This window comes from Rhineura floridana, chromosome 6 (genome assembly GCF_030035675.1).
Source record: "Rhineura floridana isolate rRhiFlo1 chromosome 6, rRhiFlo1.hap2, whole genome shotgun sequence".
NCBI lineage: Eukaryota > Metazoa > Chordata > Lepidosauria > Squamata > Rhineuridae > Rhineura > Rhineura floridana.
Window position 1 is genome coordinate 84198345 of NC_084485.1, and position 14292 is coordinate 84212636.

The 14292-nt window shown below is 39.4% G+C and overlaps 1 protein-coding gene across 6 annotated transcripts in view; it reads right to left on the reverse strand.

The window, feature by feature from the left end:
• The window catches only part of GPBP1L1 (GC-rich promoter binding protein 1 like 1), a 61696-nt gene that overhangs the window by 34405 nt on the left and 12999 nt on the right, over positions 1 to 14292 (reverse strand). For 3 of the 6 annotated variants that reach the window (XM_061632834.1, XM_061632832.1, XM_061632836.1), the window contains exon 2: positions 1974 to 2024. The exons of the other annotated variants lie outside the window; for them this stretch is intronic. The gene's annotated coding sequence lies outside the window, so the exon portion shown is untranslated. The remainder of the gene's footprint in view (positions 1 to 1973; positions 2025 to 14292) is intronic. 6 annotated transcript variants of the gene reach the window in all.

Consider the following 14292-nt stretch of genomic DNA (forward strand, 5'->3'; position numbering starts at 1 on the left):
TAATTCTTTTGCATCCTACTCTCATTTTCTGCTATCATTTCAACATTTGCAACTCAAAGATTCAGTACTTTCTTGAAAGCTACAATACTACTGCATCATTTACTCATAAAAGGAGACACACTGGCTCTAGATTCCTTAACATGTAATTGACACATTCTTTAAATAATCATGGCTTCCCCCAAATAATCCTATGAACTGTAGTTAAAGGGTGCTGAGAGTTGTTTGGTGACCCCCGTTCCCCTCACAGATCTACAATTCCCAAAGTGGTTTAACAATCAATGGCTCTTTCCAGGGAATTCTGGGAACTATAGCTCTATGAGGGGAATAGGGGTAGTAGTTAGAGTGTTGGACTATGACCTGGGAGACCAGGGTTCGAATCTCCACACAGCTATGAAGCTCACTGGGTGACCTTGGGCCACTCATTGCCTCTCTGTCTCAGAGGAAGGCAATGGTAAACCCCCTCTGGATACCGCTTACCATGACAACTCTATTCACAGGGTCACCATAAGTCAAAATCTAACTAACTAAACCTCCCAGAATTCTTTGGGGGAAGACATGTCTGTTTAAAGTGGTATAATACTGCTTTAAATGTGTAGTGTTAGATGGTTGTATAGTTTTGTATCCACACTGGAAGCAGACAAAGGAAATCACATGATTTATAGCTTAGGAAGATATAACAAAAAAGCCTTCATTATTTACTGGTCCCCTGTGCCATATAGCTTTAGTGAAATTAAATTTACAGACTGCTTAAATGTGGCAAAAGTGTTGTACATATATTATGGTCATCTCTGGGATCTTTGGTCAGAGGTGGTGGGGCCTACCAAATTGATATCAGGACAAAGGAAGTTACCTTCCTTTGTCTTCCACATCACTTGCCACATGATTATTTTAACTGGAGATGTCAGGGACTGAACCTGGAAACCTCTACATGCAAAACATTTACTTTGACACTGAACTATGGTTCCTTTCTCCACAGGACCTTGAACTCTGTCTGCTAATTACATCTTGTATACGTAGTGACTTGCTATATCTCAGCTATGTAAGCTCTTTCTAAACCAAAGCCAACTTGCTTGAAGTAGCCTGCCAACTCTCAGTAAATTCAGCAGCAAAATCTTCCTCTTGCAAGGCACCTCTTCTCTCTCCTACATGCTGCCATTGCTAGGTAGTCTTAGCACTCAGGAAACAGGAAGAATCCCTCAGACCTCCTGGCAATGGTGTTGCACAAGAGAAAGGTGAGGCACCTTTTCCAACTAGGGATTTTCTTTCCCACTGCAGCACTGAGTTGTGAGGATTCTTCTTCTCCCAGCATTACAACGGGGAAGAAAATCCCCTCTCTGCTGCTCTGCACTGCAGCTGTGCGAGTGTTTGTATGCCCATTTTCTGCAAGTAGTATATGTGTGTTTGTGCAAGCAAGCGAGCTTTGGCCATGCCCATGCCACCATTAGCGTGCAGCACTCAGAGGATCTGCAAACGCAGCCCTCACCTCAAACCAAAAAAGGTCAGCCACATCTTCTTAAGAATGACTAGTCATGATTTCTACAGTACCTCAGCATCAGAGGCAGTATGCTTCTGAAAGCCAGTTGCTGTGAATCATGAGTGGAAGTGTGCTATAGCACTCACATCCTTTGTGTGGACTTCCCATAGGCATCTCTTGACCACTGTGAGATTAGATAAGCCTTTGGTCTGATCCAGCAGGGCTCCTCTTATGGCTTAAATGTGCTTCGCCAAGAGCAAAGGATTTGGTGTTGAGCCTAGGACCCTCCCGAAATCCAGGTTTGGATGTTGGATTTGGCATCCAAGGAGTGGGTCAGAGGCAGCAAACTTAAATATGGAACCCATTTCTAGATTTTAATGCCATTTTCTCTTGATTTATATTACACATTAGCATCTGTCATATGGACTCTTGCCTGCTCCTTCACTCTCTTTGCCCCCCCTCCACTTCCATCCCCTTCGTACAAAAGAGTGTAGCTTACTTGCATCAAGATAAGGCAGCACTCCAACTTTTCCTCCAGAAGTGAGGACACCTTTAAGGAAAACAAAGACAAGGAGAGTATACCATATATGTTTGAGCCAGGGATACGTTTTGGATCTGGCTACTGCTTTTTCTTGGTTCCATTTTTATTAGTAGGTTGGTTTTGCCCTATTGTATTTCTGGATGTGGATTTGTATTTCAGTTGTTCAAATATGTCAATATTATTAATAATAGCATAATATTGCAGCATTATGGAATCTATAGGTACAGCACTCCACCTTGAGCAGATGCATTATGCCACTTGGGTGCTGATCCAGGGATAACTTATACTTACCCTTCAGGCAAGTAACAAATGAGAATGAGTGACATAATATATCTGATTAAACTAAATGTGAAACTAAACAGAGAATAATTCAGGAATTTAGCATTCCAACTCTTGGAGTGTGAAGTTATTCACTGCACTCAAGTATTAAATATTTTCCTTTTAGCAAAGGATTCTTCAGGTTGCATTAGGGTTATATTCTGGGATGCAACATGCAAGAGTCAAGTTATTATTCAGCTCACTTGAAAGGTTTAGCCAAGAAGCAAAGTACTACATGGTTTGAAGGTTTAAACTGATACAACACAGCACTATGTAAATCTGCTAGGAGCTGTGTATTTTTTAATAAAGTTCTGGCAGACATTACCATAGAGTGCAAACAACCAGCAGAATTGGAAGCAAAAAAGTTAAGCGCAGTCTCTCTAGAATATCCCTTATTAATAATGTTTTAAGAACTGTTCCTTTCTAAACAGAGTTTTTAAATGGCTATTTGCAAAGTTTGCCTTGGCTTTGCAATTTATATGCAGTGAAACACAACAAAATCATGTCCCCTTCAAAAATGTGATATTGCAAGTTCATGTGTTGCATCCACAATATAAAGGCCAAAACTTTATGTCCAAATGTTTAAACTTTGTAAACCTACTGGCCCAGTGAACCCATCAACAATTGAACACATAAGCCTTTATTCTTCAGTCCAAGAATAAGCACTGTGATCATGCCCCCATTCCCTCTTGTGTGCCTTACTTTAATACTTAGAGCAGCCTTTCCCAACCAGTGTGCCTCCAGATGTTGTTGGACCACAACTCTCATTAGCCTCAGCCAGCATTGCCAATGGCTGAGGCTGATGGGAGTTGTGGTCCAACAACATCTGGAGGCACACCGGTTGGGAAAGGCAGAAGTTTGTTAAACCATGGTTTCCCAGAAAACTGGGGTTTAAGCTCCAATTTACAAACCAAGATTGCAAACCAGAGTTCAATGTGTAATAGAGACTATTTTACTCTAGATAAACTGTATGTGGTTTTCTAATTACTGATGCATACTCTTATGGCTCAATATTTAATTAAGTATATGCACAAATTACTGGGTGATCCACGTGGGATTTACTATATAACTTTAGATAGAAAGCTATCCTGAATCAGGAATCACTCAGCACCCAAACAATAGTCGAGATTCCATTAATTCTACCAGATCATGGTAAGTTACCATATTCTCAATTAAAAACACTTCCTTTCACTTCTCCCACCAATACCTAATCTCTTCCTTGCATCTCTTGACTGCACCACTCTGCCAACACCAGGAGTAGCAGTTCTTTGCTAGCTCCTACTGTTTTGCAGTTTCCCATATTAATGTATTTTGAGCAATGGAATTCTGTAGTGAAGCCATTAGTAGGCATAAACAACAGCAGCAAAACCAAGTGCTGTCCAACCACACATTATGGTTTACTGGCCCATAGGTCGGAAAGCAGCACTTATTCCCACATCGAAGAAAACATCTTTATATATTAACCATTTTTATTTTATTCTTTAAATTTAATACAATGTATTTATGGTGAACCAGTGTAATCAACTAATACTGCTTCAGTCTAAATTCCAATCTATACTGAAACAAAGAAAGAAAAAGAACAGCAGCAGCCTGGTTCAATTCATGCTGAATAAAGTATGAACAGTCCACAACACACCTTTTCCCCTTTTGGAAGGCTGGCAACACCAACTCACTTCCACCGTTAGAATCACAAAACTAAATCATCATGGTCAACTTTGATCAATATAGAATTGCAAAAGGCACATGATTAATATAACCTGAACAGCAGACACAGTGACTGAGGGCCAAAGTAAATGTTAGGAGTGAAACATGGTATTTCCAACTCAACAAGCTTCTTCTGATGCTGAGATCGGGGGGGGGGGGAGGAGGAGCATTTGCAAGAGAGAATGAGCAAGCAGCAGGTGGAGTTAGAAACTTCCATTCCCTGTCAACTCTCCCCTGAAAACTACTTCCCTCATCTCAATGTAGGCTCTGCCCAGTGGTCAGGGAGCATGTTAGCACAAGAACCTGCAAGCATTGGAGAGCAGCTTTCCCTCCCACAGATTATCCCTGTTCTTGTATTCCGCACGCTGATCCAATGGAGATACTGCAATATAGCTTGGCTTGAGGGGGACCAGGTTTGATAAAAATAAATGATTTTTTTTAAAAAAAATAAAAATCATTTTTTAAATTTAAATTGGATGTTTTTTAATTTAAATAGATTTCAAAATTTTCTTAAAACAATTAGTAAAAAAAAAGTCTAGGTCAAAGATTTCATCATGAATACTAATTATAAAACTTCTAATGATATTTGATGAATATGTTCACAGCAGTTTATGGAGATGGGAGATAACCTCATCAGTCCTATTCTGCAGGTGGTGTAAATGAATTGCACACTCTCGCTCTCAGGGCCTTGCCTCTAAGTGCAAAAATAGGGAAAGTGAACAAATAGAGAATTTGGGGAGATGGAGTAGATCTGAACAAGGAGAAGACCACTGAAGTGGTAATCCAGCTCTTAACAGTGGTAGCCTCTTCTGCAGGTGTAGAGGTTTTTTCCCCCTTTGGACTAATTCATTCTAAATTGAGATATAAATTAGGCACTGAAAAAGCAGGAAAGTTAGTATTTTTTTTCCAGACAATGAACAAGGAAGACAAAGGTGATGAAAAAGACTGTTAACTGTATCACCCAATATTTTAAGTTTCTCATGTTGAATTAGTTGAAACTGACTAAATTTTATTTTTTAAAGAACTTTACATTTATCTAAAAACTGAAATAGTTAACCATTCAAAAATCCATGTGTGTGTTTTGTTAATGTTGTTTGTTGAAGAAAACTAGCCAGATGAATAAATACTCTTATTAGTACAATTTAAAAGCCTGTTTGGTGGGTGGTGATTCTGGCACATTATGACAAAAATATCATGATTAATTGAACAGTTGGAGCTGGTTCATCTCCTGAATGACTTCACAAGTTCATTCTGCTTTAGTACTAAAATGACAAAATTATATCCCATTTTTGATGAAAATTAATCTGAAAACAATTCAGAATAATTGCTTAGTGTATACCTACCTTCTAATGAAACTTACATCTCTGAATATGTATTATATTAAACAATAATGTACTTCTACTAAAAACAATGATTAAATAAAATCCTTCCTCTCTAGTGATTCAAATCATTAAAATTGAGTCCTTCAGAGAAGTTATTTATATCATGATTTAAATCAATTTAATTTAACTCAAATCAACCCTGAGGGGGACACACCCATTTGAAAAAGGGTAATGGGGAAACAGCCAAACTTGCAAGTAAAACATGTCTACTATACTGTTTGCCATTGTCTGTATTTTGATTCTCCAAGAAAAGCGATCTGAGTTTACGTGTTTAAACTTTCAATTTCAGCACATAACTGTCTTACTATCTTTGGTCATCCTTTCCTGTTTGCTAAAGCTACAAACACTTCAGTTCTTGCAATCCTGCCAGATCTGCCAATGCTATCACTTCCAAGAATATTTTCACGGAATGAGCTACTTGCAAGATTCTCAGGGAAACTACCAGCAGAAAAATTCTTATTAGATTATACGGTGCACATACTGTTATTGTGATGTGGTGGACCTATTTTATCTGAGAACATAAGAAGAGCCTGCTGGATCAAGCCAATGGCCCATCAAGTTCAACACCCTGTCCTCATAGTGACCAACCAGATGCCTATGGGAATCCTGCAAGCAGGACCTAAGGCAAGAGTACTCTCCCCTCCTGCGGTTTCCAGAAACTAGTATTCAGAAGCATGCTGCCTGACCATGGAGGCAAAGCATAGCCATCATGGCTAGTAGTCTTTTCCTCCATGAATCTGTCTAATCCTCTTTTAAAGCCATCAAAGTTGGTGGCCATCACTGCCTCCTGTGGGAGTGAATTTCAGTTTCCCTATGTGCTGCATGAATACTTTTGTGCTAATCTTCCAACATTTAGCTTCATTATTATGAAAGAGCAAGAAAAACTTTTTTATCCATGTTCTCCATGCTATGCATAACTTCATACACTTCTGTCATGTCACCACTTATTCACCTTTCCCTCAACTAAAGAGCCCCAAATGCTATAACGTTTCCTCATAGGGGAGTCAATCCATCCCCTTTTTCTGAACCTTTTCCTGAGCCTTTTCCAACTCTACAATATCTTTTTTGAGGTAAGGCAACTAGAACTGTACACAGTATTCCAACAGCAGTTGCACCATAAAATTTGTGTACCAGCACTATGATAGCAGTTTTCTTTTTCAATTCCTTTCCTAGTGATCCCTAGCATGGAGTTTGCGTTTTTCACAGCTGGTGCACACTGGGCTGACATCAAGCTACCCACAATGACCCCAAGATCTCATTCAAGTCTTCTATTACTATACAGGAAAAGCAGCTCAATTCTTTTCCTCATGTTATTTTCGGACTTTCAAGATGTAAAAAGAATTAAATTTCAAAAGATTAACATCCAATACTCTACTGGTGCTATATTCTTGATACAGTAACAATTTGCTAATTATTTCTGTTTGAGTAGTTATGAATATCAGTAATAAAAAGGAAATATAAGACCTAATATAGGTAAAAGCAACAAAAAAGAAGGGCTAATCCCAGCGGTGCTATAGTAAAAACTACACAGGATCTCTTACTTTGGCAGGAAAATCATAAGAAACAGACAACAGTTTTCAACAACAGGGCTTTTCAGGATACTACGAAGAAATTTCTAATGTAAACATTCTATTTTAAATTAATCTATTTCATTATCTATTAATGACATTTCTTTAAAGTTTATTAATTCTATGTAGTAATAGAAGGAAACCCATCATGAACTAAAGCTGATGTCAGATGCTTCAATTAATTTTAATTTTTTCTATAGGAATTAAAAACCAAGAATATTCCCGAGGAATATATTTCTTCTAGAAAGCCTCAAACTAAGTAACAGACATGTTAAATCTGAAATTTCAAGCAATGTTCTAGAAATGATTCTTCCACCTTCATTCCACTGAAACATGGGAGATTAGATGGGGGGAAATGATTTGGTGGGTAAGTTCAAGGGGGTCTGGACAACTACTGAAGTGCTTAAGGCGTGTGTCAGGGAACCAACCATTTCCACATCAACTTATCTGCTGAGGAACACCTGTGTCCTGCAAAGGATTTTGGGGCATATGACACCACCTTTGTCATTTCCTGATGAAGCAGTGCTGCACTGCTACTTAGAAGAGAACCAATAAATTGAAACTCAATCCTAGCAAGATAGAGGTGCTGTTTGTGGGTGGTTCATCTGCCCAGGGAGGTGCTGTTCAACCAGTTCTAGAAAGGATTTCACTCTCCCTAAAGGATCAGGTATGCATCCTGTGGGTGCTTGTGGATTCAACTTTGTCATTTGATGCTTAGGTTGCTTCAGTGGCATATAGTGCCTTTTCTCAACGAAGGCTGATATGTTGACTGCAACCCTTTCTTGACAGAGACAGCGTGGCCATGGCTGGTAACTTCTAGACTGGAATAATGCAATGAGTTTTACAAGGGGCTGTACAGTTTGGAAACTGCAGCTAGTGTAGAACACTGTGGCTAGACTGCTAGCAAGATCAGTATGCAGATATATATTGTCTTCATAAAAGAACTGCATTAGCTCCCAGTCTGTTTCCAAGAGATAGTTTTAACCTTTAAAATGGAGTGACAAACCTTTCGTTCCAAGAGCTGCATGCCAGTGACCGGCAGGGCCAGAGGCAATAGTAGACAGAGTACCACTCACTTTTGTACAATAGACTACATTCTAACCATAAAAACCAAAGATATCAACACACACATCTCTCCATGTAGGCATGCAACAGAAATCACAGTTCAATAACATATTCCAGTCAGCCAAAAGCACTTGAGGAGGGCACAGAGCAGAGCCTTTGTGGGGCATGGCCTGGAGAAACAGGGCATGGTCTAGGGCAAATCCTAAGGACTAGCTAGAGAGGCTTGCAGGGCCATATTCAGTCCAAGGCCTGAAGTTCCCCAAGCCTGCTTTAAAGCCCCACAAGGCTAAGGATCCAGATATCTGCTGAACCATCTGCTCCCATATCAATCTGCTCATCCACTGAGATAATCATTCAAGGCTTTGTGCTCTTTGTGCTCCTGCTGTCTGAGATGCAGCAGTGACCAGAGTGTCTTCTCAGTGGCAACTCCCTGCCATTTGAATGCAATCTCCAGGGCAGTTTATACACCAAGCAAAAATATTTCCATTTGCTCAGGCTTTTAAAGAACTATTGGTTTTAGTTTTATTTGAATTTTAGTTTGTGTCTTTTCTATTTTGTATGTTTATTATTTTGAATAAGGTAATTTTCATTTTATTTTAAACTTGTTAGCCACCATGGTAACATGAACTGGTTGCTGAAGGTCAGGATGTATATTCTAGGAAGCACACTCAGTCTACACAGGACCCTGTCCAAGTCTGCTGGACCTCACAATCAGCACTTGGGATTTACCTTAAAACATGTTCACAAATCCACTACAAATGCAAATTGCAAGGGAAGTTGGGTAATGGTGGGCAAGCTGTCTTTCAGGAAAATTTGTTCATTCTTCCTAACCTTTTCACTGAAAACACCAATAAACTTCCAAAAAAACCCAAGACTGGAAACATCACTTGAAACTGCTTGTCTGAATTATCACCACATTTGGAACTAGGACATTTTACTGTAATTCAGTTTGGCTGGTGATCTTAAAGATACTCATCTTTCCCTCTAATGCGACATATCTCTTGAGGTTAAAGGTTTTGTTACTCCAAATTCAAGAAGCAAAAATGCATTCATGAAATCTTTGGCGGCTTAAAAGCAATCTGGGGCTTACTGAAATGTGTCCCCATGAAACATTAAGTCAGCTTTCCATATCTCTATACTCCCCATCTACCCACATGCCCAAAATATGTACATATAGATTTACACTGTAGGTTATATTTTATGTAGCACTATGGCTTAGTTACAAGTAATAGGCATGAGTTAAGAGTGGCTAAATGAATGTCTGTTGTTGACAGTTAGGGTGTGGCAGACTTGGCCTTGTTACAACTCATTAAATGACCAGTACTACCACCAGTCCTATATGTTATATAAGACCTAGTTCCTAGGATATCATTAAACTTCCAAATGGAACCTAAGGGTGGTAATATAAAGATGAAGGGGGAGGACTGCTCAGATAAAATTCTGGCTAAGTTTTCATATGGATTTCTATTAGATGAATGTAAATAAATAGGCTACAACTATCAGCTGCCATTGCCCCAACCATTTTGCCCAAACCTAATGGTGTCCTAAGCATGTGGCTTTAGGATCACTCATAAGTGAACTGCCAGTCACCTCATAAAAAACCTGAAAATCCTGAACTCAGGACAACATACTGGCAAAACCAAAACCCACCTACCACCCTGACAGTGGGTGACCCAGCCTCCACCAACTGGGCCCTACGGAGGGTGTATTTCCACATACAAACCCTGGAAAGGGTGCACTGTACAAGACTTTACACATGTGGGATACACACACAAATAAACATATGTCACAAAAAGGATTTCATTAATAGTTTTACACTTCCATGTTAATCCACCAAAGATTTTATGAAATTTCTGAAGATCAGAAGTGCAGGTTAACATAAAAAGAATTTACTCTTTGTACACTGAAACAAGGAAGGCATAACTGATATACTTGGGAAGCAGGTCATTATTATTCTTGCTGCCTATAAAGCCATACAAATAAGTCCCACCTCAGTTGAAATTTAATCCTTGTTGCTTTACCCAAGTCAACATACTGGTTGCTGGACCCATATTAACTCATTCACACTATACATGGGTCGTTCTGAGAAACAAGTATCAGTTTGGCAATTCAAGATTTGCACAAGCTTCAGGCATCCATACACAGCCACTTCTTCCTTTGTGCAAGTGAACAAGCCAGGAAGCTGCAGTTCACAGCTTCTTGTTATGTTCAAACTGGAAACTAGTTAATGGCTTCCAGACAAGACAGGCTGTGAAGGCAAACTTATCATGGCTTCATAACCTGGCTTGTTTGAAATCCATTATCCATAGTTCCTGGTTTGGATAAAACAGGAAGCCGTGAACTGCAGCTTCCTAGCTTATTCACTCGCACAAAGGAAGGAGTGAAGTGGCTATGTGTGGATGCCCAAAATTCGTTTGTATCACAGCTTATTAAGCAGAGATTTGATCATCCAAATGCAGATGTCTATTAATAGCAGATGATACTAACTATGATGATAGGTATATTTATCCATAAACAAAGTATAGCATGACCAGTTCTATTGCCATGCTATTTAGGGTTCTCCAAGCTTTAAATGGTTCTAGATTGTATCTGACAAAGTCACTGTGGAAACAGAATCTGCTCATGCAACAGAACTCCCCCTCTATCTCCTTCCTCCTGATATCTCCTCCAAATCTGCTCTGGAGGTTCCCCCAAGCCCCTGAAGCAAATCTGTGGAGCACAGAGGGAGGGGAGAGAGGGGAAGTTCCACTGCATGAGTGGAAGTCATTCCACTTGCACAATGATTGTTGGATTCAACCCACAGTGGGTTGCAATTAAGTTCCAGTCTTGGTATGGATAAATTTAAATGCCTATACCAATATATAGTTATTTTAGATATCACTCCATTTGGGTATATACACTGTACACTGTTAAATAAGTAGCTCTGAGGCTCTCCTATTTAAAATAAACAGCACATTAAACTTCTGAAGTACAGTCTGCCTATGTTTCAAGATAGTCTTTAATAAGTAACGTCTGATGAATTGTAAACGACCCAGCTGTTCTGCACACCTAAGCATTTTTTTGTAATTCAACTGCACCTGAACCTGAATTACTACTTTTCCTGTTTCCACACACATGGTTGTAAAATAGTAATATCTATGTACACTTCAGAAATTAAGCCAATGAAGGAGCTGCATTAATTGCCTGTAACATCTATTACATTCTTAAAAAAATAAAAGAGCACAGTGAGTGAAATTCCTGTTTAATTTGATTAAAAACAACTCGAATTCATACTTCACACCATTTCTCTTTATCTGGTAGTTTGATTTCCTTTCCACCATAGCTATGAACAGAATGAACCACATTGTTTTGGAATCAAGGAGACGGAGGATGCATTTTCATGATAAGGAGCCAGCATTATATACTTCTAGGTGAGTTATTCCAAAGGTTATACCATACTTTATACCTCTCACATTTTCAAGCTAGAGTACATAATGCTATCTCACACTCACACACACTGGAATTGTATATAGAAATATCCCAGAGTTCTTCCTGTAGAGTTGGGGAGAATATTCCCTTGAGAAGTGGAACCACAGGGACAAACAAGAAGTTTAGGAGCTGGTCCTTATTCCTGCTCCTTCCTCAGTTTAAATTTTCTCTCACTGTGTACAGGGATTAATGTTTAAGAAACTATATAACTGTACATTAAGCACAGCAGAAGCTCTCTCTATTTCAGACTCTTCAGATGATTTACTATGAAACCTTCGGTGATTGAACAACTCTATTGGTAGACACTATACCATCTGCAAAGGGAGTATTACGTTAACTTGCCTTTACAAAAGCACTTCGAGAACTATGGGCAGAATATGGCTGTGGAGACCTTGTCCAAGTGCCTGGAATCCGTGAGTGGGTGGATGGGAAGGAACAGACTGAAGCTCAATCCTGATAAGACCGAGGTGCTACTTGTGGGTGACAGAGGGAGGTTGGGTGCTGTTGACCTACAGTTTAATGGGGTAAGTTTACCCCTGAAAGATCAGGTCCGCAGCCTCGGGGTGGTTCTTGATTCCAAGCTGTCCATGGAGGCTCAGATTTCGGCAGTGAGCCGGGCAGCTTGGTACCAATTACATCTCATACGGAGGCTGCAACCCTACCTCCCTATTCATCAGCTCCCACTGGTGGTACACGCCCTGGTCACCTCTCGATTAGACTACTGCAATGCGCTCTACGTGGGGTTACCCTTGAAAACGGTCCGGAAACTACAACTGGTGCAGAATGCGGCGGCTCGGTTGCTTACAAACAGCCGCCGCCGTGATCACATCACACAAGTATTATTTCACCTACATTGGCTTCCAGTTGTTTTCCGGGCCCAATTCAAGGTGTTGGTATTAACCTTTAAATCCCTATACGGTCTCGGCCCAGTTTATCTGAAGGAGCGCCTCCAGTACCACAAATCAAGCCGCCCAACCAGATCAGCCACACAGGGCCTTCTCTCAGTCCCACCAACGAAAACAGCTAGGTTGGTAGGGACTAGAGAGAGGGCATTTTCAGTGGTGGCCCCCACTCTCTGGAACTCCCTCCCATTCGATCTTCGCCATGCCCCTTCCCTGGATACATTTCACCGGGCATTAAAAACTTGGCTCTTTGGACAGGCCTTTAGGAATTCCGGGGAGGGCTAACTTTTTTGGAATATTTTATTATCTATTGATTGCCCTAACTGATTTCATGCTGCTGTGATTAATGATAGTACTGACTTTATTGTATTTTATCTGTATTGTAATTTACTGAATTTTAGTTTGTACGTCACCTAGAGTGGCTTTGGCCAGATAGGCGACACAAAAATTAAATTTATTATTATTATTATTATTATTATTATTATTAAATTGTTACCTATATGCTAAACCTAGCTATGTTCCATCTCGCACTGTATCTATTCCTAGCAGATGATGGAAAGACACCCATATTACAAGGACATTCAAGATGTGCTGGAAAGCTTCAAAAAGAGAGCAGTCAGCAACCAGAGGAAAGACTCGTCCTCCAATAAAATTACTAATGGTAGTCACCAGATGTGCCTCCTCCAAACAATGGCTAAAAATCTCAAGACTCTAGATCCCGTGTGATATTTAATCTTCTAAAAGCTTGTTTTGTACAACATCACCTGAAATCCTTTCGTCCAAATTGCTTGCCCTTCATTTCAGACACAACTTTAGCACTATCCAAGCATACTACAGTCTTTCAAAAACACTTAGGTTTTAGAACCATCACAATTGTATTTGTAGCCTACTCTGGTGACTGGAAAAAAAGAGAATAAAAATTATGAGGTATCAGTCTCATAGTCTTTTAGGAGAAATGTGTGCCCTGGACTTGCATTAAATTGGTCTCATTTCAAGACACTGAAATCCAGTTTGTCCTTACTTTAGGGGGAAGTATCAAAAACGATGTGTTTCCAAGTACAATGCTCTTTCTAAAATACAAAAAAGATTACAGCAAAAGAATAGACATTTATTTTTCTTTCATAGTCTTATTTCTTTCCCCTTAATAGTTGTCCATAAGTCAGTAAACGGTACAAAATATAATGAATATCAATACCAGGAAGATACCTGGACAGGCATACCAGTCATGTCCACTGGTGAGGCCATACTGGCTTATCTTTCAATACTTGCATTGAATGTAACACATCCATTGCCATCCTTTTTCAGAACGTTAAAAAAATCTAGAAATTTAAATAAAACTCACTCCGCTTTTGGAATTACATTCCACTTTTGCTTCTTCTTTCGTTGCCAAGTATTTGGCAACAAATACTGACAATTTGTTACTAGGTTAGGCAAAGTTTCTGATTCTATTCAAAGATGATGAGGTTTACACTTTTCTCTTATCCTACAGAGGTAGAAAAACTCCTAGATACCAGAGAGTTTTTAATGCCTAGGTAATTCAGGATTTTATGCGCATGAAGCCTCACTACAAACAAAGCACTTTAATTTTCCTCAGATATTTAAAACAAAACAGTGCAATCCTCTATAAGTTAACTCAGAAGTCCCACTATGCTTAATAGAACAGTATGCATAAAAGTTGGGTGGACATATACAAAGAGCATTTAACAAGAACGATGTTAATATTTCATAGAATTTAAAAAGCTTTCTACTCATTTCCAGTTTTCATTACTGCATGCTATACAATAATAGAAGCAGAAATTCAACAAGTAAAAGTCTCAAATTTCTCCCCAATCACATTTGTCTACAACTATTTAGCAGAAATATCAATGCA